This window comes from Protopterus annectens, chromosome 7.part0 (genome assembly GCF_019279795.1).
Source record: "Protopterus annectens isolate FY-2018-M chromosome 7.part0, PAN1.0, whole genome shotgun sequence".
In the NCBI taxonomy this organism is placed as follows: Eukaryota; Metazoa; Chordata; order Ceratodontiformes; family Protopteridae; genus Protopterus; species Protopterus annectens.
In genome coordinates this window covers 1,463,649,172-1,463,674,271 of record NC_056739.1, presented here as the reverse complement: position 1 = coordinate 1,463,674,271, position 25,100 = coordinate 1,463,649,172, and the positions used below count along the sequence as shown (strand labels likewise).

Here is a 25,100-nt window from a genome sequence, read left to right as displayed (position 1 = left end):
TTACAAGAAAAGGAAAAGGAGGGAAAAGAAAAACTACCTGGGAAAACTCTTGCAACTGTCCAAAAAAAAAAAACAGTTCAGGCTCCAGTTGTGGTGCAAGACAAGGCTTCCAGTAATTGAGGGGAAAAAATAATCAAAAAAGTGTACAAAGCTAATTAAAACAGATGAAACAGAGGGATTATATCAACTCAAATACCAAATGTTGGGAAAATGGAAGAAGCTTTAAAAAGCTATTCAGGTGAACTGAAAACTGCAAAAAAAAATCAGATCAAAAAATGATGCTCAAGAAGAGCAGTTAAGAGTAGAGCATGCAAGTAAACCCAAGATTTTCTACTGTACCAGAAAAAGTGGAAGGGACTGAATTTTATAAATGAACAAATAAGCAACTGGACTGGTATTCCACAACAGGATTTGTTTAGCTAAATCAGCACATCCTTTGCATGCTTCAAACCTGGCCACGAGAAAGTAGCATAGTTAGGATGAGGTGAGAGGGGCAACTACTCAGCACACTAAGTGTTAGGGAGTGCGATCAGCTGATGCAATACCAGGTCACACCTGACCACTGCAGCTGTCAATGCAGCTAGAGTATAAAACTACAGCAACTGTTCTGCTACATTTGTAGCAAGCAGTTTGCTACAGTTTTAAAAAAACTGTTAATGTGTTAGAGAGGCAGGGGATAAAGCACAGAAACAGGACCTGAATGGCTGAGGCAGAACGGGGGGCTTCATCATGCATTTGGCCACCTGACTGGTGTGACTATAGAAAAATTCCCTTTTTGTTTTGCTCTTCAGCTGAAGAACTGGGGGGGGGGACATACATTTAACTGTAATAAGCCACTTACAATGTAGCAATCAGCTTATTACACCGAGTGCTTTTCCTTTTGCTCTTCACTTTAAGAGCCGAGGGGGTGGAGTGCTGGTTCACAGTACAAGCCCAGAATGCTGGTTGAAACAGCTACACTTCTGCAGCCAAGACCTGTATTAGTAAAGATGAAATCATACTAGCAGAAAGTTGACTGAAGGCAATGTGGCAGTGGAAAAGGATTATTCGCTATGTAAGAGGCAGAAGCAAATTTATACCAGCAATCAGGGAATGTTGTGAAGCAGGTATTGAAATTAAAAGTTGCTGTATCCAGCTGTCTTCAGAATATCTTTTATAGAAGGTCAGTCATTTGATGTAGACCAGGACAAGGAAATACAAAAAGTTTGCCCAAAGAAAAGTGAGCCATCAAACAGGAAGGGGCACTGCTTCCCATCAGTCTGATAAAGCTCAGAGACTCTTTCCAGTGAAGCTTTTTCCAATGCTCCAAAGGAAAATGCTTGAGACAGAAAAAAATTGTGTTGGCTAGAAGAATCAAAAGTACCTTGGACTTGAACTGGAGTCTCGGGTTGTGAAATGGAGATATAGAAAGCCCAGCAACACTGATTAGTTAATAAATTTCAGAATAAACACTCACATTTGTGAAATATGGCTTTACAAGTGAAAGTGGAAAGACTGGACGTTTGTTGACTTTGTTAAACTTATGCTGGACTGAAAAGGATATACCACACAGTCAATGTTTGGAAAGGCTAATGGTAAGAGATAAAGGTAACACATTTTTGTTCTTACCAGTATTGTACAAGAACATTTCATAATATAACTGCATGTTACTTAGTAAAGCATTTTCAGTTATTGTAAATGAATGATGGTAAACAGGTACTTTTTTTTAGCTTAAAGTAGGAAACCTTGGATTGTTGAGGTGAAGGACAGGATGCAGAAGTGCACAGAAAATATGTAGAGTTTATATATGTTCTTACCTTTGCATAATAAATGCTTGGATTACAGCTCTTGCCTTAAACTGGTAAACAAGAGGACAGTGAATGTAATGAAGTTTTCCTTTAGAAAATCAATGTTAGTATGTTTTAAATGGTGACAAGCCTACTTCAGAGGCAGGCAATAAAAGCATCACTGTTAAGGTTAAAATTAGTATTTGAAAGCATGCACACTGTTTCACATCTGGAAATGGAATAAAGACGAGGACAGCACTTAGCAGCACAGGCTATAACATGCACCTTAGCAAGGATAACCTTAATTTTAGGTTGGGTAATGCCTGTGTGGTTGCAACTGTTGATTTAGGAAAACTGTTCCACCCAGGAAGGTTAAAGATTGTAATATGTATGTGGTTGAGAGTGCGTTTTAAGTTAAAAGGTTATGGAGGTGTTTATCTGGAGGATTTCCATTAAAATAATGTAATGGACTCAAATGAAAATGATATGACAACTGACCAACCTGCCAAACATTAGTGAGTGGCTGTAAAGAGCTGGATACAGACATTTTGAAGACCTGTTATATACAACAGGTGGGAGCTTATAATGGCTACTCTATCCATATTATTTTGAAACCTGAATCACCTTACAGGTATACACAAAAAAGTAAAGGGTACTGAATTATATTTGGAAAACATGACACCATGATAAAGGATTTCAGTATGGATATTTTGCACAGTGTCAAGGGCAAAGGAAAAGGGGAATACTTGTACCAGTTGCTACAGAGCTTCAATAGTGAAAAAGGAAAAAAGGTAGATTTGTGGTAGTAAGGGGGCTTTTGACATAGGAGGACTATGCTGGCATATCTTTGTATTCCACCTAAAACTGCTATTATGGAGCAAGACTTTGGGAGAAATAAATCAACTTTCAGCAGGGATTACTACTTATAGATAGGGGACTAGAACTTTACTTGCAATAGTAAGGATGGATCAGAGTGACCTAGAAGGGAAAAAATAAATAAGGGGGTAGATTTCTAAAGCAATTTATGAAATTTAGCACAAAACCTGTGAATTCAGTAGGAACTAAAATAATTTACATATTACCCATGGTATTATAACCGGGGTACACAAATTATATTTCACAGGAACATATGAATTTAACTGCAAGCTTCGACACATCCAATTGAGATCATGCACCAAAAAGCTGAAAATACAGCGCAAGGTAAAAATGAGACACTGGCACTTCCAACCTACCTGTTGAAAGGAATACAAGGAATGGGTAGTGGAAATTATTCAAGAGTTATCCAGAAGATATAAATTTCTTCAAAAGCTATAGCTAGTAAGATAAAATTAAAAGAATTAAAAAAATGGTAGAACTAAAAGTAGTAACAGGAATTGAAAGGGGCTGACGAAAGGTTAATTTGAAAACAAGGTGAATCTCACAGAAGAGGCACAACTGCAGTGTTAAGGGGATAATGCATACGCGTTTAGAAAGATTGCTATTAAACTTACCAATGCCTACAGTGCAGCTTTGTGTACTTCCAGTTAACACCCATAGCTCATTGTGGCATTAAAATCGGTTTTGGATCTGACATAACTGTACGACTTACCAGTTAATTAGCATATGAGAAAGGGCTAAGATTTAAAAAAAATTAACCTGGGATGTCTTGCAGTGGAAAAGTTTCATCGTTAGCTACACATTAATTTTCATATCCATGACCATGCTTTCATAAGAGACCTGCATGCTGTTGAGGGGTATGGTGTGAAATAACCATGGTGAAAGACCGCAAAAAAGTCAGTGTCCTCATCACCGTATTTGAGATATTGATATAATTATGAAGAGTACTTCCATATCAACTTAATACTTCAAAACACAAATAGCTTTCCAAACTGCTACACAGCATCAAGCGAAACCCTGATATTGAAGGAAACATATCTGCATTTTAACTTGCACACCTTAGAAAGTATTCAACGTTAAACTTATATTGCTAATCATAGAATTAAGCAAATATTTTCATATTTCTCTAAATACCTAAACATGTACTCAGAATATGTCTGGTTAACCAAATTCTAATACGTATATGTTGTAATTTTCTAAGATATGACTGTGCGAAAGTTTAGCAAAAATATCCAATACTTATGAAACTATTATGGAAACTATTATGAACACAGACCATCACTGCAAACATTTCTGAGAACACTATTTGTACAGTTTTAATAGCATTTACTGTTCGCAGAACATTCACATTTGCTTATCATATGCTTTTGAAGTTGAAGTTGATTTTCCAGAAATTGCTCTGGAATGCAATGATGTGTGCAGGCTGCTAGAGATGCGACATTCCATACCACAAAGGTGCTAATGAGCTAAGCAACTGTTTGGAGAACTCCACAGCACGATATTTTAGCACAACGTAGCCAACAAAGAATTGTCAAATGTAAACCAGAGAAGCCTACAGAAGTATTAGATATTTACACAAATTTTCATATAATTTCTGAAAGCAGAGCAATATGGAAATCAAGAAAGAGCACAAATGGAAATATTTAAGGAAGACTTAAGTATGCCAAGGCTACAGGAAGAGGAGGGTCCATTAACAGTTCAAATAGGAGAAGATAAGAAGAGTCCTGTACAATCTGTGTGAAAGTCAAATGGTATTCCTGTACAAATCTGGAAGCTAGAATGGAAGAAAGTGATAAATCTGGAAAGTTTTTTTTAAACAATATTGTAAAGGCGAGGCACCAACATCCTGGAAGAAAGCTGTGCTGGTTACAATACCCAAAGGCAGAAAAGACCAATCAGACCCACCTTCTACAGGCCCATTTCAATTTTAAACCATGAATGCCATTCTTTCAACTACTGAAGACACAAAGCCTTTGTAACGTTTTTGCCAAAATAGACAATGTGGTTTTGTGGAGGGGTAGGCAAATAACTCAAATTAATAAACAATGATGATCCAGAGAGTAGACTATAAGAAAATTCCACTGCTTGTGGGTCTTGATGCAGAGAAAGCAGAGTAATCTGTGATTTTAGGAGTAGAGCAATGGAAGCATTTGCATTCCCCTCATACAATAATGGAAATTAGGAGGACATGGGGGATTGGAAATAAATTAAAGTAGGATTCCTCTTTGACAAGATGCATCTGAACAGAGGAAATCAGACAGGGAATCCTCTTTCCCCTTTATTTGCTTTAAATTTAGCGCCAGTGGCAAAAATGTGGGACTCAGAATTCAATGATACAACTGGTATGGTAATCAGGAAGAGTTGAATTTGCAGATATTAATTTTGTACCTGATAAAAACCAGAAATAGGACATCAGTGTTGTGGAATATCTTGAAACAGTTAAAGTCTTTTTGGGATATGCCACCAAGATAAAACAATGGCTATAGCTGTAAACTATATAACCATGCATAAATTGGTCCAGCCATATCCATACTTATGGAGACATGATAAAGGATTTTGTTACGTCTGCTAAGGATATGTGGGAAGGGACTAAAGGCAATACAAAACTGAGAAACCAGAAGCTCTTGTTTATAGATGGATAAATACAAATACTAAAATGTTTAGTCTCAGTTTTTTAAACAGGTCAGGCATTTTTATCAAACAGAAGTTGGGGACAATGAGTCGAAGGAATTTATCTGGGTGGGGAAGAGTGCAAGAGTAAAGTAGAATACACTGATCCTTCCAAAAGGAAGTGGTTTAGGATTAATTTGAATGGATATTTTAGAATAAGTTAGGCTCACACACAACCCAAGCAGAAAAGGTACAATTCAAAATGGAAAGATTATGAAATGTGAGAAGTTAAACAAGTAAGCAGTGTGGGATTCTGGAAGCAGATCTTTGAGAACAGCCATACATATTTACTGGATGTGAAGTAGCTGGAGGCAATTACAGGAACATGAGAATATACAAAGGATAATTTTGCTGATAGGGATAACAGGCAAAAGGAGACCAGAATTTATTGGGGAAAACTAGTAAAAGGATGAAGGTATTGGAAGCAAACAACCGGAGAATGAAAGGTAACAGAATGGGAAGAGATAACTGGGAACATATGTTTTGATTGTATAAAGAGTTGGCAGACTTCAAAAAATTCCCTAGAGTACTCCTACAGAAATATGGGATAAGCAAATAGGTGTAACCAAGTAAAGGACTTTGGAATACAGGATCAGATCTCTAGACTTAGTGTAATGCTTTGTTAAAAAGTTTAAATTTAGGTGGCTGCCTGAAAAGCAATTACTAAAAAATGGATATCTTAAGTCTAAACCAAGTGTATTTGAAGTGTTAAATACTTTGAGAAAAACTGAAAGTAGGATTTTTAGAAAAGGATAGGAGCAAATTGCATTAAAGCTATGGGAATATATCCAAAATATGTTTGAAGGGGGTGAGATTTAAGGGAAGGCAGGAAATGAATTCATGTAATGTTGGATTTTACACAAAAGTATATTCCTAGTTAAAAATATTGCACACATTAATATGGTTGGTTCTCTTATAGATATGTATATTTGCCTATGTCTTGAAGTGATAATTCAATAAAGATTAAGTGGAGCACAGGTTAATTCCAATGCATTAAAGTCCTGAAGACTCGGGTACATTACTCCCTCCCATACACACACACGACAAAGCATAATTCTTTTAAGTGTATGAGTGGAGCTCTTCCACAACTGTTTCCTCAGTTAAAACCATACAATCCACAGCAGATCAACATAACACTGTCCACAAAAATGCCTTACGTGGGTTACACATTTACTTGCGCCTGGTATGGTCTCTAGAAGAGAAAACAGACTGCTTAAGACAAGACAGACGTAAATAAATCTCATGTCTAATGCTTGCGAATTACAGAAAAGATTCTCTTACTAAACATGCCAAAGAAATTAGGGAGACATTTGCCAATCAAAGTCTGTTGTACTCCAATGACTAAGTGTCTTTCTCCCAAAAGAAAGACTAGAGCTGCCTCTCAGAGGAAGTGATGGCAACTTTAAGCTATGGCACTATTCATTTCAATAGTAGTATGCCTCCATATGAAACTCAATTTCTCTAACTTACTATCCCCCACACCTTAATGCCATTTTTCTTTATTCTCACTCTAAACTGGGACTGAATTTGACTAAAACTGCTTGTCCCAGTGCAAAATGCAAGTGGTAGGTAAATGGGATACAGGTGGCATTCCCTGCCTACAGCAACAATAGCCCACAGTGCATTCTCCAGGTACCAACACAAGCTGAAAAAAATGTGAAATTGTTTAATGCTTTGAAGCATACAGATATGCAGGAAATAGTCTTGGCCTGCCACCCCTAGAGAAGCACATTCACTATGGGCATAAACTCTACTCCAAAATCCACCTAGACAGCAGGATTCCTCACTCACTGAGTTGCAAAAAAAAATCAGGAAATCCAGCTTTTAAAATTAGAACTCAAAACCTTTACCCCTATTCACAAGGTCACCATACATATGAAGCAGACAAGGATGAAATGCTCTCCTGCACAATGTAATCCTTTCCCCACCTCAAAAATGTGCGGCACTAAAGCTTACAACATGGTTACATTTACAGAGAGAAGTTCTGATTAAATGAATTAGTACCTGACAAACACTGAAAATAAGGGAGACCCTTTTAGTGTGGAAAATTAAACTGAAAATAAACAGTTCAGATAATACATTTCAGACAGAATATTTCCAATACAGAAAGGATATCATAGCCATTTCAAATTCAGCTGCAGAATACTGTGCAAGCCTTGAGTGGCATCGATATTCACACTAAATGAAACCTCCAAATGACGAAGTTGCCTAAAATGTGCAAATTCCATGTCACTAAGTAGGGGAGCTCCAAGAACTTAGCTGCACGTTACTTTACTGCTAATTAGGACCATTTAGAAATAGACCCTATCAGGTGGGGAGCACAAATTAAGTTTGTTAGGAGCCATCCTGCATGTTGGTAGCTTGAGTTACAATCCTGTACAGCTGTAGCATACATTCAGAAGTACAGAGTCATGTCTTCACAGCACAAGCAGATGCTACTACCTGCTCAGTTTTATACAGGTAAGTGGCATTGTGGAAATTTAACCACAGCTTCACTGCTGGTATAAAACCAGTTTCTTGTCCTAAAGCTGAAGCTCCAGTACAGCATAACCGTTTCATCCAACACCCCAATGCAAGCTTTCTCCATCCAAGTTGAAGACCAAGTGCTCTACAAATGATAAAACCCTCCTGGCTTCTTTTTGATAATGGGACCACCACCCCAGTTTACCAATACAATAGCACTGTCACCCCCAACCCCATCTTCCACTCAACATTGAAGGACACAACAAATCAACTGCATTATGCATTGCCCACTCACCATACCCACTCTTGCAGCTTTGATGTCCCAAGTGTTTAGTTGCTGCAGCAACCTAATCAACTGAAACAGACCTGGTCCCACTGACTGCTTTTGGCACAGCAGCAACAAGAAAGCAACCCCAACTTGCACTCTCCCACCTCCTAACTAGTCCAAGAGGGCTCAACACACTCTTGACATACCAAAGGTAGAGGCAGTGCCCCCCCCCCCCCCAACATTGAAGTTATCTGAAATGTTCTGCACAGCCTTGCTACACCACTCGCACACAGACCTTCACTTCTAGGAATGGAAGTCTCGTAGCCTCTTGTTGGGGTTTACAAATCATAATGGATACCATTAGCACCGCATGAAGGCTTCTAACTTGAGATTCCCCTCATATGTGGTGCCCAGCAGAGGGGGCTATACACTTGCAATCATGAAAGTAACCAATCACCTTTCATGAGAGCATAGGCACATCTATTTAAAGGCATTCAACAGGGTGCAGAGTCACTCCCCCCCCCTAAATATAGCACCTTCTCCCATATGAAACAAATCCATTTTCATATCACTCCAAACCCTCTACACTATCAAGCCTTCCGCCAACAGTCCTCCCCCTCCCCACATTCCATCTCTAGCATTTAATACCCATTTGACAATATATTCCCATCCATACACCAAATTCTTCTATCCTAACTTTACTTCCAAAAAGGCAAGTGCTTCGCACTGTCAGTAAACTTGAAAGAACTTGGTTCCTACTCATATTGGTTATAAATTCATGCAGCTAATGGCCTATTTTCAACTTCCCCTCCATCATATTCAGATTTTATTCATACAATACAGGCACCACTTAAGAGAAGCTTACCCTCTGAAAACAGAAAGGGCTTCCACATTTCAGCTGCATCATCTCACTGTGTACCACCAGTTCCTAGTATATTCCAATTTGTAAAAGCATTAGTGAAAAACATGATGCCCATAAGAATTCAGTGAAAACCTGCACTTATATGAAAGCAAGAAACTGACATTACAAATGCATTTTAACCCCCTTTTCACCCAAAATATCTAGAGCTTTTTACTTTCAACTTTTGTCTTCAAGCCATGATACACAGCAGTGCAAAGGCAATGGCATCTGTGTACAGCCAACTCCAAAAGGATAGTTACAGGCAAAAAGACTTTTCTTGCCTTTTTCAGTGAAGCTGGTTAGTTGCATCAGTTTTCTTAAAGGGTGGAAATCTGCAGTGTGTTGTGCAAGTGTTACTGAAGACAAGCAGTACACCTTGACACATTCAGGATCTACTTTAACATCTACCCATCAGTTCCCATTTGCATGCGTAAAATAGTTAACCGTTCCTTAGTTCTCGTGAGAGAGAGTACACTAAAGTGACCAAACATGCAAACTTAAATTTTGTCAGGATCAAATAGCATCACTTATGATCAGACATCTCAGCTGTCCCCAATTTTCAGGATGTTCCCAATTTGAGATCAGTCCCTCCTAAAACTGACAATCTTGGGTGAAAATGTAATGGATTACAACTGACAATTGTATTTAGACTTTTCTGCTGAAAATGCATGTTAAGATTATTTTGAGGCATTGACATAATAGTGTCCCCAACTGCCCCTGTTGATTTCTTCTGGATAGGTATCTGATTCCGCAGGTAAGTGATTAAAAGCTATGGTTAAGCTGTCCAAATCTCAGATTCAAAATTTTGCAGCACTGACAAGCATGAAGCACTTAAGGTTCTGGAACACACAAGATTCTATGCACTTGTTTATGCTTTTATGAAAAGTTGCTTAGTCCGTTTTTAATGGCCAAACCACTCCTCTGTTCTTGAGTAAATCAAAACTCAAGAATAGTCCAGTGACAGTGGTAGCAGATCATAATGGTATATCCTTTTGTATTTTACTTGTTTACCAGCGCAGTGCACTGATCAATATTGACCAATTTCAGGCTCAGTACTGAAATGCATAATCTCAAACATATCCATTTGTTCATCAGGTTTGGTGCACGTTAAAGACTCTTTTCATGCACAGCCCAGGTCATCAAGGTACTACACTGAGCATCAGAAGTTTAAAGTATTTTAGCTATTTCACAAGCATCAAGACAAACAAAGCCTTTATGTAGCATATTGAGCTGTATGAAACTTGAGACAATAACATCTTAAAAGGTTATTCTTAATGAATAGTAAAGAAACATTGGTAGGAAATTTTATAGGTTAAAAAACTTACATCCTTAAACAGCTGAATTTTGCTGAGCGGTGTCAGAGTTCCATACTGCAAGATTTTTTTTTTTGTACAGCCTTTTCAGTCCCTTCCATTAGTCACATATTTGCTTCGCCCAAAAATATATACACCTTTGAGTTTGTCTGGAAGCAGTTTCAGACAGTCAGAACAATTTTAGATATTTTCAAAGACTTTAGCCTTACACTTTCTTGCTGTCTTTCTAAACTACCCATTTAAATAAACATTGACCTTGCAGTTCCCTCTGAATCTTTGAAGTGGCAGTTCCTCCTTACTTCTGGTGCACTGAAATGTCCAACTATTCAGCTCTAATCTCTCTCGCACATTCTCTTAATAAAAATCTACTGAGAAAATGTAGTGATGAAAGCCTGTGTTGTTGGAGACTCAACATAGGGAAAGTAGCCCAATTTAAAAGGGCAGTGCATGTCCTGGACTAGACAACTACAGATCTGCTCATCAACTTATGAAAAGTCTGAAGACCAAATGTGCACCGTATCTACAAACACTCCTAACTGTGCACCACTGCTGAAATTGTGAAACTGTTCAGCATCAAATCCCATTCACTGTCCCAGGATTCAGAATCAGTTCCAACCCACCAGCACTTGCATCCATTAGAAACTGCATAGCTTATTTTCCAAAGTCATGCATACCCCTTCATTGCAAAATTAAGTCATAGTATTTAAAGCCAATCTGAATAGTCTGTACTGCAATTATTTTTTTTATAAAACACATACACCTTGGCTCCATCTCCTGTTTATTGCTCTCCACAACCGTCCTTCCATGTTCTGTACAGTTACTCTGCAAATGGTTTTCCTTAACCTCATTACACAAAGTAACAACTCTTACCTATCAACTGTCCAGATTTTGCCTCATTTTTCATCTGTTCCTCATAAAACTTGAGATTTTCTGGACTCTTGTGGCAAGTTAGTGAAGATGAATTCACTAAGTGACAGGCACTTGAGTTTCAGGTTTCATTTCTTTCAGAAAATGCATGCTAACACAACAAACTTAATTCTAGCAACTTTTTAAGATTATGACAGCAATATTTAAAACTTCACATCCCATTTTTGGCTTTGTCCAGTTTTTTTGTGCCGAGAGGTTGAGAGGTATATTATGACACCCAAATAACAATTAGAATCCCTGGTTAGTTCTATAGATGAGAAACAATTTACTCCAGGCCTGTCTCCTATACCAATGGACATAGAGGTAGCTCAAATGTTTTATCCATGCATGGGTCCCCTCAAATTATCTATGTTATGAAGCCAGTCACTCGCTATGAGTAATATATTAGTCAAACCACGGGACTGGTAAGGCCAAACACCAAAACTGATAAGTTAATTCAAGCACCAGAAGGGCAGCTAGCCTTGTACTTTGCTATGGACTTATCATACTGGTGCTGGTTTGTACCCTTGTCAACAGTAATCCCAAAACAAAGACATCTGGTGCATTTCTGTAAGATTATAATCTTGTCTCAAACATACCCGAGAAAACTTATAATCACTTAATATCCATCTTTAATTTAACAGCACAGCTCAAATAAAGCAAATTAAATTTGTAAAAACAGCTAAGAAAAGAAGTTCCTGTGGAGTTTTACATCAGAGTGTTTAGCAATACAAACTTGTTAACAACTGACTTTACAAGCTAACAGTTAGACACCACTGGTGTTTAATGAACTAGCAAAAGAAACTTGCTAATTAAGAGCATGGCAGCAATATAATACCAAGTACATCAAAGTGCAGCTCTACAGTTCTATCAGCCAGCACTGGTTTTCAATGTAACCACCCTTTAAACAATACTCCAATGCTGCCTCAGACAACACCACAGGATGAAAACATAAAATATTTTGAGACCTGAGGGGGAAAAAGACAGCTAGTTTGGAAAACACATTGGAGTAAATGAAAAATGGTAAGGAATTAGTCTGAGAACTATCCTCAGCAGACAAAAGGAGGGTGTATCAAAAACGCCAGACACTGAACTATGGGAACCCTACTGTCTCACCTGCTGCACTAAAAGACAATACATGCCCCCTCCCAAAATTACATTACAGTAACTGTCACTACAGTTTTTCCCCCTTACTCTGTACAACCAGTTAATAAAAATAGCCCAACCTTTTATCTCCAAAATGTAGAAATTTTACTTCTAATGTGGAACACTTAGAAAACAGAGTACTAGTAATTTAAACTAGAAAACTCACAAGATGGCTAAAATGTGTAATTTTATACATAAATGTTATTTTGAATTAATATGATTCAGCATTTACTATAGCCATCGGTTAATTCTTCACAACTAATCTGCAACAATCCCTTTCAAACTGAATATAGAACAGTGAGGTACATGGAGTTTAGACTCCAAATGAGTAACATTCCTCATAATGAAGTACACTTTAGAGGTATGATTTTATTAGTATGCAGAAAAGCCAGTAAAAAGCATGGTAACAAAGTAAAGGAAATGAGATTAAAAAAGGTAGGTAATGAAATTTCAATTTTTACTACATGTTTCACAGGACATCCTTCCTACACCAAACATTCCCTCCACAACATGCAGCATAAGCAGGCCAAGATTAACACTTGTGTTTAAGCTTACAAACTGAGTAGTTACCCTCAGTTTGCGGTCAACTGTGGAAATATTAAGAATAACTCACTAGTACAGACAGAATAAGGCACACAAGTGCGCACTGCTACAGAATACACGCCTCCATGCATAGTCGGGCAAAATAAAAGCATTAGCCTTCTCAAAAATATTGCGATAACCGCACAAATCTCTTAATGTACGTACACACTAAAGTATTCTTTAGTCAAACTATACTACTTTGCTCCTCAGTTAAAAGGAAACAATGTTAAATAATCGTCGTGTCATGTTTCAACACCTCATTTATCACTACAAAAAGTTATCATGCGTTGACAGATTATACTTCAGACACCTGCTTGTCTTAAATATATGGCAACAGAATCCACACAGGCCTAGAAGGCATTTGTACAAATAAGTTTTAGCATCTACTTTGTTTTCCCTTGCTTAGAAAGAGAGAGCACTATCAGTTAACGGGCACAATCTTAAGTTGTGCTTTCATAATTAAGAAAGCACTTAAAGAATACCACCCACAAAACATGAAACGTTATGTCTACAAAAATACAATTTGTGTGAAACGGCAAGTATGGACACCCCCCAGCCATACGAACTACTGGAGCAGAGTTCAGTAAGATACGACGCAAATCCTTTTTCAAGACTACATCCGCTAAAAAACCAAGCAACATTAACCCATGCAGAATGTCACCACAACTTACAGTATGGGAATCACTAAGTCGGAGTACCGGCTAAATTTCTTGCAACTTACATAAAAGTCTTATCTGCAAGCTCTACAGACAGAGCTCAAAACAGTACATAATTCAGCTGCATCCTGCGATACTGAACTAACAAGCAATACACAGAGCTGTTATAAAAATGCAGTAAAACCAAAATTACAAGTACAGAAAAAGCATTAAAGTGCTAAAGACTACGAAGAGTCTAGAGAAGATGCTCTCCCGCTAGGTCGCGCAACTCATCTTCTCCAAGATTTGTACAGTTATCCCTCACCGAAGGAGTACAAAATAACTTTTATTCATTCAACGACTCCGTGTTGCCCCATTTGAAATAAAGTACCAGCACAGTTTCCTACTTCACAACAAACTACACAATCATATGCAGAGCTTAACACCACACCTAAGTTTTTTAGGCTTTAAAAACACAGTACCTCCTGTCAAAGAAAATAATCCTCTCTTGGAATAACTGACAGAAAGACTGAAAACCAGCGCGTTAATCCTCAATTTGGTTCAGAAAATCCATATTACAAACCCGCAGACCTAATTCACTACACAGTTACCAAAGGAGGAGCTAACAGTACTCGGCACAATCTCACATCACTGGGAGCCCTAGTAAGTGGGGCATAAGTGCACAATATTTATAGAGCGCAACGCATTCAGGGAAATGTAGTCCACTGCACCAAACCGAGATGGCAACTGCTGACATTGATATTTTGGAGCAAGACTACAAGTATGGAAATGCATTGGGTTAACAGATGATTATCTTCTTAAAGAACAAATTAAATAATAATTATACACCCCGTCAAACGATTTAACGCGCTTTATGTAGGTTATGTACTTGTGTATTTATTGTCATTAAGTTTGCAGTCTTGCTCTGTTCTGCAGTTTATGAACGCATGTGCTTGCCATGATTTATTTTATGCAACCTACTATTTAAGAAGTACACGGCAGATACAATTAATTCTTAGCATTGTTTGTAGTTTAATTAACAGCGGAATGCTAAACATGACAGGGGATCCTTATAAGGCTTGAAAAGACCGTTTCTTAGCTATTATCGATGTGATGTCCTATTTTTGTGTGCATTGACATGAACTCCCCATTTAAAAGAACATTATGTTTTACGCGAAAACTACTTGGTTACTAAAACTGTAAAAAGTATGCTATGCACTTTAAAAGTAAGCAGGGAATCTACTATTTTAAGAAACGTATATATTATACTAGCTGGCAACTTCTAATTGCGAAGTAAACACATCAAAGTCAAACGTGGTAAGAACTAGTAATATCACCATAAAGACATTTTTAAAGAAAATAATTGGAAAAAGGGTAAGGTCGCTAAGGCAGATATATAAACATGATAATAAAAAAGATGGTGGAAAGCATTGCCTCGAGACAACAGAAAATGTTAAAATTAGACAAGGCAGAAGGAGTAAAAGTGGAAATGAAAGTAAAGGAGAGAAAACATTCAGACGCAAGGGGCTAACTGCAACATAGGGGCAAGCTGGGGCACACCAGATAATTATGTTCTCTTTTTCTTAGCCCAGTCATTTTTTTGCGCAGCCATAGTCAGTTAATGTCAGTTGTTGGGAAATCATGAAGTCAGTGCTTAAGGAATCATTCTGAAATATCTGAAAGCCTTTGCGCACAGTACAAACTGACATAAATGCCGTGCAAGGTTTGTTCCTGTCCTCTTGTCACTGTCTGACGTTTATGTTCTTGCTGTGTGAATGGGTTTTCTCTTGGTACTCTGGTTTCCTCCCAGCATCCTAACATATACTGGTTGACTGGCTACATTAAATTGTCCTTGCACATGTATTTACCTCTGTCCTTGTGACCATGATCATAGCTGAAAAGGATCTGAGGGCAGGTTCACTTGCCTGACTAAAAATAAAAAAATAAAATTCACAACAGAGAGATAATGCTACGTAGTTGTTCGATTGACTAACTAGGGTATTATAGTCTGAAAGAAGCCATTGATTTGGCCTACTAAAATAGTACCATGAAAATCATAGCTCTCATTTCTTTGCAGAGGAAATCTGGACAAAGCCAAAAATAATTTGGGTACAAAGGGCAAAAAATTGGGATAGATTTTAAATATTACTCTTACAAACTTAGAAAGTTGCAAGAATAAAATGTTTTGTGTTGGCATGCATTTTCTGAAGGATATGAAGTCTAAAACTTAACTATATTTCATTATTTATTGACTTCAATCCTCAATGATTTGCCAGAAAACCACATATTTTATGAGGAACAGACCAAAAATTTAAGCCAAAATTCTGGACATTCTTCAAAAATGTGTACATCTGAGAGGTATGATGAAAATGATAGAGAATAAATTACAAAGACTTGGAGTGGGTCTTAATAGTATATAGCAAGAGAAACATTACCTAGAAAAAAGTAGCAGAACATGGACCTTTAAGTTAGTGGAAAAGATGATTATGAATATGTGAATAACAATGGACATTACTGAGAACTATCTTCTTATTTTTTTTGTGAGTAGCATTGAAAAGTTTACATTTTTGATGGGAAAGTTATTCAACAGGGCTGATATATGGAGTATATGAGGGGTGAGAAGAGTCTTCTAAGGGTGTAGGAAAAGTCTAAAATACATCTTGTCTCAAACATAAAACAGTGCCTTGTGCATCTGGTAACAAAGAGGAAATGAAAGTATATTTGGGGGCAGCAGTAGCACCAACATCAGGTATGCTAGTCATGGGATAGTCATTTCAAAAGATCTAAAGAGAAACAAGCAGTTCAGTTTAAAAGAGCGACCAAAAGTCTGGTGGAATGCTAGAATGCATAAGAAGACCCATGATTGTCACCAGTAAAAAACAAAATGTTATTATCCATGTATGCAGAAAACTGGCAAGACATATATAATATAGTCTGCAGTTTATATATAATATAGTCTGCAGTTCTAGAAACCTCACCCTTCTAAGGAGATGGGCAAAATACATTGTGTACAACCTGCAACTGAAACCATAGCTAAAAAACAGAGAGACTAGAAAAAGTGCAGTTTTGTAAGGGACAGAAAATGGACAGAGACAGACTGAAGAATAGCAGCAAACATGGTTCACAGTTCACACAAGAAATCAAATAATCAGAGACTAAAGAAAAGGCTAACTTGCAGTCAGAAAGAAATTAAGCACAAGTGGAATATTTGAGATATGATTAAGTACCTCAACAGAATCCAGAAACTTCCCAAGAACATTATTATTTAAATAACAGAGAACAAAAATCTATGATGTATAGGAACAAAAAGACGACATAGTCTGAAGACGCAAGAATGATAACTGAAGAACATATGAGAAATATTTTTTTCCAGGAGAGTGGTACATGCATGGAACACCTTTTACAAAGATGTAGTAGGAAACAGCATTCATAAAATTAGACAATACATGGCATAGGCATAAATCAGTTCTTATGAAATATGGAGGAAAATGTGAAATACAGGTCAAGCAGAAAGTACATCTTATCCACAAGTTATAGAAATGGTCATCCCAAGTGCAATGAGCATTCCTTATCTATTGTTGAAAGCAATACTGTTGCATTTACAATGCTGAGAGGTAATTTTCACATTTATGTCGACAACTGTAAATGTGAGGAGAGAAATGGTGTCTGGTTAAGAAATAAAGCCCAGTATCAAACAAATGCACTTTCCATCAGTCCAGTTTAGCATCCTGTCAAGGTTCAGTAACATACTTCAATGTCACAAGGTTCATTTGTGCTTTTCTGTTCAATATATTATTTTCCCCAAAGCTTTTTTCATCAGTAATTACTGATGGATATTTATATAGCGTATTATGCAATATGTAGTCCCTTACTGTAAATTGGGCACTTCTGAAGTCAAAGAAACAAGTCAGCCATGAAGGAAGTCCAGAAATATATTGTGATATTGGAACACTGATTGATCATCATATTTTAGGAGTGCTGGAAGTTGTAGGGACAGTGTTAATAACATCATTCTCCATTCCTGACACTTGTTGAAAAATAGCTGCAAATAATTACTGTTGGACTGAAACATCCATTTTTGGTTTTAAGCATGAGATAAAAAGAACACATTTTTTCAAAGTATAATAAATTATGAAAACAAGCATTATTTTTTCCAATACATTATTAAAGTGCTTGTTGACTTAGTCAATCATTTCTCATGTTTTAAAATCCACACTTTGTAGTTCTCACTTTTTATTACCATCCAGTTAGCTCTCCTTTCATTTCACTAAAGTTCATCTTTCCCTTTCCTTTTCCAACACATATATACCCCCCTTCATCTTTACCTGGTATTGTCTCCTTTTAAGTAAACCTCTTAACCTTAGGAAACATCTCCCTACTGTTTAATGATTTTCTTTTTGTTTTTTCTTATTTCTTTTCTCTTATTTTTTTCTTTCTACTTTTCTTTCTTTCTGTCAAATTTAGCTTCCTGCAAATAGATGATATAGTTCTAATGTGTTATTAGATGGAATTATGTTGTATTTCAATTTTTAATGTTCCACTTTATTTTGCTTGTGACTAGAGCATATATTTTCTGCATGATTTGTTCTGTTTACTTGTTTATTCAGAAATATTGTTTCTGAGCTTAATCTATAGTTAGTCTTCTTGGATGAGTGTTTTACCCCAGGTAAAATACACACACACACAGACACACACACACACACACACACACACACACACACACACACACACACACATGTATATGTGTGTGTGTGTGTATATATGCATATGTATATATATATATATATATATATGTGTGTGTGTGTGTGTGTGTATGTATATACAGGCTCTATTACAATAGTGTCGCTAAAACTTGGAAAACAGTTACTATATCAATCAGGTCTATCTGACACCTTCAACTTTTCAAACCATTACTAAAAGACTTCCTCTCTGCCTCCTGTCTTTGTTCCTGCTCCTCATTTTGGAAATATCTTCTCCTAACATCCTTCACCAGCTTCTTATGCCCAGTGGAGATTCACTGATTGCCCCCACTAGATACAGGCATGTCAGATAAGGACAACATAGACTAAAATATATCAAAATTGTATAGTCTTCAGAAAAGGAGGTCATGTATCTGTGTGAGGTAGAAAAATGGAAACAACATGACAGGAAGTTTTTTTTTAACACCTTTATTGAATTGTCACTTAAGACATTGGCAAACATATGTGTATATAAAAGAAAACAAACCATATTAACATGCTCCCATTTAAAAATATTATGCATCACATATATTCATTTGTATATCTACTATCAATTCATCATTACATAAATTGATCAATTCCTGCCTTCCCTTAAACCTCAGTCCTCCTCCTCCAAAACATTATTCTGCATGCATTGTTCCCACAATTCCCATTTTTTTCTATGTAGTTTGCTTCTACCCTTTTCTAAAGATCCCACTTCCAGTTTTTTTATCTCTGTTACATTATTCACTACTTCAAATAGAGTTGCCCCGGGATTCATGAAGCTTGCGCCAGGCGCAGGCATAGCGTAAGCGGTATAACGCCAAATATGGCCGTCGAGCGATTCAGGTACGATCCAATTCCACGTGCACTACCGGCGTACACCAGAACTGCGCAGCCCCCGGCGTAGGTATGCTAATCACCCCATGTGCAGTGTTGCACCATGCAAATAAAGGCATATAGCGATTCATGAAGTGGTGCAGGCGTAGCGTAAGCCCACGGAAATGTAAACCAAAAAACACGGTTTACATTTTCCCAAACAGAACATCGGAGCTATGGAAGAGGGCCAGACCCAGGTATCACAACATTAACATATGCCAATGGCTAAATACACAGCCAATGGCATAAGAAAAGATGCACAACACGTAAATAACAACATTTAATGTCATGTCCACAGTAACGCACAGCACAACCGCAGGGCATGTGTGCGGAAGCTGTAACATAAAGAAATTATATAAAAATGTCATAAAATCGCAACGTAATAGAAATCAGGTTTACAGCATAATGCACAATGGTAGGCATGGAACACCACAACCAAGGTGCAAGGGTTGCTAAGGGCCTGCGATAGTGTTCGGCGTGGTAACTATGAATTAGTAGTCAATGCCATGCAAATGAGGCAGATAATACTGAATCGCAAATGTCCCGCCGGATGAAGGTTGTACCATACGGCGCAGCGGTATAACACAGAGGAGTGGCTCAGAGGAGATGCATGACATCAGCAGAGGGGTGTGCCACCGTAGCAGTAAGCACATTGGAGCAATGCAAATCTGGCCTGTCCATTGCTCAGCAAAGCTGCAGGACAGGGGTGGGGAGGAAGGTATAGAATCGTTTAGCTGAGAGCACACATGGTGCCCAAAAGCGCATGTGTACAGGGAGGAAAACGTGCCCAAAACCCAGTAATCGGACGCACGCGCCACAAACAATAGCAGAAACAGGAAGGTCAGGGGAAGAAAAGAAGGAAATGCGGAAGTAGGGTAATTGGAGTACTAATGAGCAATCAACACCAATCAACCCACGAAGGCCAATCGACGGCAGCTGACAAGTCTGCTTGCAGAAACCTGCAAAACAGGATAGGGGAGGCATTGGAATGCAAAGAAAGGAGGGGAGGTATTGGATTGCAAAGATAGGAGACCTGACACAGCAGAGCAAAGCAAACCGACAGAAGACCGGCAGTAGCACACATAACGCAAGATACGCCAGGTCCAGGAAAGTACAAATGAAAGTAGGCTGCAGGATGCACGCCAGGAAATGGTAGGTGCAATGTGCAGAAATGTAAAGGGAAGGTCAAGAGATAATCCACGGCAGGCAAATGTAATTCAACACCAAAGGCACCACAATAGTAGTTCCGGCAGTAGAACACATAAGATACCCTGTAGCTACGATCGTACATACACACCCTATGACATCATCGGTGTTCACAGCACAATAGTATAAAGTGTGAAAGCACCCAACACACACCTGTGTATTCCAAAACACCACACCATAGGTGTAAACACACGGGGAACTTTTAAAATGTACATGTTGGTAGCTGCCATATCTGTGATTCATCAGCATGTGTTAGAGACTGACGGTGTTGTGGAGGATGATGCCGACAACCACCACAGGCCTCGGAGGAGAAGGAGAGTGTTCAGACCAAGGGTAACCTACCGGGGGCTACATGACCTGGAGATAGTAGAGCGTTACAGGGTGGACAGGGACATCTTACAGCAAATAGTGGAGCTGTGCTGGCCATGCCTGAGAACCAGAAACAACAGAGGGGAACCCATCCCAGTGGACACGAAGGTATGTGTAAGCCTGCGAATACTGGCCACAGGTACCTTTCAAAGGCCAACTGGAGATATAATGGGTATCTCACAGGCATCAGCATCCAGGGTACTACACCAGTTCCTGGATGCCATGTTACCACATGCCAATGAGCAGATATACTTCCCCAGAACTCAGGAGGAGTTGGCCAGCAATATGCGCCACTTCCACCATGTGGCACACTACCCAGAGGTACTGGGTGCAATAGACTGCATGCACATACAAATCAAGTCACCACCCGGTGAGCAGGGTAGGCGCTACATAAACCACAAGGGATTCCACTCCATCAACTGCCAGGTCGTGTGCAATGCCCAGGGCATTATCATGGATGTGTGTGCTGGCAGCCCTGGAAGCTACCATGACTCCCATATCTAGCATGCCTAACAGCTGTATCAGCTATTTGTCAGGGGGGACATCCCACATGGCCATCTTGTGGGGGATGGTGGCTATGCACTGGAGCTGTGGATGATGACTCCCATCAGAAATGCACACACACCCATGCAAGAATGCCATAATGAGGCACATGCACAAACCAGAATCATCATAGAGCGTGTGTTCGGGATGCTGAAATCACGGTTCCGGTGCTTGGATACATCTGGTGGAGCCTTGCAGTACTCTCCAGGCACGTGTGCCCACATCGTCATAGTATGTGCCATGCTACATAATATGATCCTGCGGAAGCAGCTGCAGCAAGGACAAAATGGTGAAGGCCCTCATAGCCCACCGCAATTGCCAAGGCCATTACAGGCACAGAGGGATTCTGACCATGAACACACTGTGCCAGCCCCAGTAGGCAGACGGAGGCATGCCCAATATGCCTATGCCTTGGCAAAGAGGGAACGTATAGCACATACTCTGACAGTGTAGGGCCCCTATGGACTGACACCTCTCCACCTGCACACACAGTAAAATGGATGGCACACAAACATGACCACCTGTAAATTGTAATGTATAGGTGGCCCAATGTGTGACTCCTACATAGGCAGCCCTCAAACATTGTAAACACAACAGCCAGTGGAACACGGAATGCCAACACCTGAACAGTACATGAGCCTTACAGCATATGGTGGTGCTGTGTGCCTGTCACGTTCCCCGCCAGATATATATATATATATATATATATATATATATATATATATGTACACGTATGCATATATATAATACAGATAGAAAGGGCAATAGAGGATATATGGTGATATAGATGGATTCAGCGATATCTGCAAATATAATAGATAGTTCAACGACATTCATAACACCTTGGAGGTACAAATAAATAGGATACCGCCAACCATGGAATGTGTAACATACCGACATGCGTAACCACGAGGCTGAAAGACAGATAGAACACAGTACCAGAACAGTACATCCGCGAGTAATAGTATGATGATATGAAGGGACAGTTAGTCACCGCTGCCGGTGTTGCGGTCCATGTAGGTACTGTGTTCAACTGTGTCTGTGAGTGCCGTAGTCTGTGTAAGTGTGCGTTGAGGGTGCCGTGTGCGTCTCTGTGTGACTGTAATGTGTGTGTGTGTCTGCAACATGTGTTTGTTAGTGCCAAGTCAGAGGCAGATCAGTACGGTAGGTGTGGGTATAGCTAGCCATAGGCATACGGTTACTACCTGTCCCACAGTAGGAGGGACAGCCCCACCCTGGGCAGGTGTGTCCTGACATAAAACAGTACAAAGGGCAAATGTCCGAGATGGTAGGACATAAATATGTCCCATATATAATGTAACAGTCGTATTTAATAGTTATGCCTGTATGTAAGAAACGTAAATGTTACATGCAATATGATAAGTAGCCAAAGTCACACAACAATAGGTATGTAGTGAGGATAAAAGTATGTGCTAACCTGTGTACTGACCATGGCTACGTGTTGGCCTGTAAACACCACTGTGTGTCCTGCAAGTGTCCAACAATGACCATATGAAAAGGTGGCAACCCATGGCAAACAGGCTCTTTTAACAACACAACCACAATGACTGCAAATATCTGGGACAGAAATACAAGGGATAGCTGTCACTTGCACATATCCCTTGATATATCGCTGCAATTACGGAGGTATACAAGTAGCAAGCTCACCTGCAGACGATATAGAAACCAATTAACAACGGCCCAACGTACAATCCCGTAACATAAGTCTACTAACTGTTGGCTCTCAAAGTAGGGACGGAGCCCACACACATATATACGGATTATGTAGAAATGCAAGGCCCACAAACCTGTATATGCTACGTACACCCACCGACATCCCCCACACTAGAAACTAAAGCAATACAGACTTGAATAGCAGCACAAACATCCAGTCAGTCAATTACATCTGCAGAACCCTCAACATACCATGTGAGAGACACAATTAAAGGCGTCATGCAAAATTGCAGGCATTGTATAATGGAACAAACAGCCATGTTACAGGTTTTGTTTGCAATACTCCATTATCAGATGTTGGGATGACAGGTACACCCACATGTTGAACCAAATACTCTACCTGTCACACACAATCCACGGGGGACATGAATCCAAACTATACTTGTCTCCATGCATAGCAGTTGCAGTTACACATAACAAAACACAATACAGACCGTCTCCCCAAAGGTAGGGCAAATAGGCAACGCCCAAGTGGAGAATCCAATTATACCCCACTGTTGCCGTGTAATTGGCGAATGGAGTAGCTGCACAGCTGATATGCAAGTAATTAGTCACTCAGGAACACCAATTGGCGGGATGAATCCACATGTTACAGGTATCGACGTATATAAGGATGACTTGCCAGACATTCAAACCGTATGCTCATACTGAATACCAGTTGAAACACTGTGAGAGAGATAGAAACGAAACGTTGTAACGACAACAAGGTATGTAGAACGCCCGATATGTAAGGTTATGTATAGCATGATCTGTATTAATTAGTTTTACTGTATGTATAGCCTGGTTTGCATTAATTAAACGTGTCCGCAATGCATAAAGTGGGGAAAGGTATTTATGTAGTGATGTCTTGCTGAGCATACTAACACTTGTAGAAACTGTGCATCCAGCAGTGGGACACAAGGTACACAGCACAGACACCACAAGGGATGCTACATGAGGGCGTTAAACAGAACAATTCCATACAACCCACCGTCAGTGGTAGGGTATGTCCAACAAGGACGTGCCATAGCAGGGGATAGTATATGTTGATATACTGTCACAGCACGCATGTGTATGGGCATATAACGTTAATGACATATGTAAGGTGGTCCCGCTGTGCAAGTATGCTTTGCATTATGGGATACTATGTGAAATATGTGTAATGTATAGTATTATAGGTAGATATGACAGATATTCTACACAGCATAACAGGCATATCATGCATACCACAGGTATCGTCTATTGGTATGTACAATAACAGGATACATATGGCTTGTAGGTATGGGACATTGTAATAGCATGACAGCTAATCTAAATGGAAGGGTTACCAAGTAACCATGCACAAAGGACATGTAATAGCTTCACAGGTGCATAGTGAGGTACTATGCAGTCTGGCAAGTCCATGTGTAAGCACAACTACAGTGCTCACACTAGTGGCACCTCTCTAGGGTAGTGTCCTGTGAACAGCAGAGCCAGGTGTCACCTGCACCTCTGCACAGTACAGCCACTGCAGTGATCCCAGGCCTACATATGTCTCCCAACCACCAAGGGAAGTATCACATGAACAGTGCTACTGAGTGTCCCTGCGTGATGTACATAGGACTTATGTTCCAAAGCATGGTGAGTGTCCAGTTTGGGAATGTAACCCACAAGCACATCCCACTCATTGTGGCATGTGTGCACATATCCATGAGCATGTTGCTCACAGTGGCCTCTGCGTATGTCGCGTATGAGGAGTATATCCATTAATAATGTTGTGGACATGGGCCCTGTCTGATCAGCAGAGGTCACCCCTGAGTATGTAGTATGCAAATGTGTACAGATGTGGTGTCCGTAGTGCAGCCGCATATTTAAACTGTCAGAGCTCAGTAAACGTCATGGCGTGTTAATGTTGTGGCATGTAAAGCTGTAGCTGTTGTGTAAGGTACACCCTAAATGGGGTGGTGTACCCTTGAATGTGTGTAGATGTCTTGAGTTCAGAGGTACAATGGGTGCCTATGTACCAGCTACACACCCAGTACAGATAGGTGTGGCCATGTAGAAGGATATCTATGCCACAGTGGCAATACGGTAACCACAGGAGTGGGTGTGACATATGTGTGTACTGCAAACATGTACAATGTGATATGTATGTAGGGGACTACCA

General features: G+C 39.3%; 1 protein-coding gene across 1 annotated transcript in view; it reads right to left on the bottom strand.

The window, feature by feature from the left end:
* Positions 1 to 14,246, bottom strand: part of ITPR1 (inositol 1,4,5-trisphosphate receptor type 1) — a 2,510,606-nt gene extending 2,496,360 nt beyond the window's left edge. The window contains exon 1 of the mRNA XM_044076407.1: positions 14,009 to 14,246. The gene's annotated coding sequence lies outside the window, so the exon portion shown is untranslated. The remainder of the gene's footprint in view (positions 1 to 14,008) is intronic.
* Between the last annotated feature and the right edge of the window lie 10,854 nt (positions 14,247 to 25,100).